Below are 1,486 nucleotides of genomic sequence, written 5' to 3'. Positions count from 1 at the left end.
AATTTTTCAGTGTTCTAATTGTGACTGCATAGTAAAGACATTAAACAATTTTCAAGCATTTAGCTACATACCCTTAATAAATAATTCGTAAAGGCTAAATTATATTTCATCGTTGAAATCAGAGATCAAAGTCTTCAAATTTGAAGAGTTTTTGATTTACAAAATGTAATACAGTCAAGAAGCGAGAAAGGAAGTTATTTTCGTAACCTATTGTTTCTTATAATATTAAAGAAACTGCGAAAGTAAAATTAAATATGTTCGTTTTTGTCTGAACATTATTATAATATTGAGAACACTGACTATACGTAATTCGTTTCTACTTAAGTACATAGTTTGTCCAATAATAGCAACATTTAATAATTCTGAATATTTTTATTTAAAGCTACTTAATTGTGCTTGTCTAAAACCTTATCTTTTATTGCTTTTAAATATAGGTATATGGATTGGTAGGTACATACTCTTTTGCTGGTTCAGTTACTTAGTTTTATTTATAATATGATCAATTGCCTTCTGACATTCTGAAAAATTATGTAGTTATATTGATATTTCTTGCTTTATTTAAGTGACATTTAAGGTAAGCAAATATATTTACAATCTATTTTTGGCTAATTCTTATATATCTTTGTTTTCTTAATTTTATATCGTTGAATTACTTGTAATGTATGGGGTGTTTCAATATTAAACTGGATATTTGGAGAAAAATAAAACGATTTAACTTATGATTTTCAATAAAATTTGGTTTCTAAACTAGATAATTTTATTACCGGTTTTTTTTTTCAAGTTTACAAAACATGTATGGAGTAAACTTTTTTCTATTTAACTATTTATTTTAATATGTTTTACTCAATTCCTCCATATATTTGGGTAAGATTTGTGAACACAAAAATCGTCTGGTGAATTTGCTTTGCCAAGACCAAAAACTACAAGAAAAATCTCTTCGGAGTCTATGTCCCGCTTTTATACTTGGATTATGGTTTTATATACTCTTATCTTCACTGTTCTTGTACGTAATCTTAATTTGAGTTAAAAGTTATACATTAATATTGAATAATACGCTCTGTTTTCTGTAATCATTCTACACATTCTTTCACATCTTTTCATAACTGTTTTGGGCTGCTGTGACTGCTCCCAAATATTTCAATTCGTCAACGACTTTTAAAACTTTATTTATTTATGACTACATTTTGTCTAATTCGTAGTCTCAGGTTATTTGTAACCACCCCACCAAGTATCTTCGTTGACCTTAGGACCAATTTCCTTTGCCCTATTTTCAAATAGGCTAAAAACTTCCTTTGTATCTCTGGTGAATTGTGCTATTATGTCTGTATTATCATCAAATGCCAAAACTATTTTCGATCCCCGGATAGACCACTTTGTATTTGTAATGGATCAGATGTGATGTCACTCATTCTGATTTGTATTGATTATGTACAAAGATTAGTGCTAATCTTCTGCTAATCTGCTGAGAATTCCCGTTTCTACCATT

The sequence above is a fragment of the Diabrotica undecimpunctata genome, chromosome 7 (assembly GCF_040954645.1).
Source record: "Diabrotica undecimpunctata isolate CICGRU chromosome 7, icDiaUnde3, whole genome shotgun sequence".
Lineage (NCBI taxonomy): Eukaryota > Metazoa > Arthropoda > Insecta > Coleoptera > Chrysomelidae > Diabrotica > Diabrotica undecimpunctata.
This window is presented reverse-complemented; position numbering follows the sequence as displayed.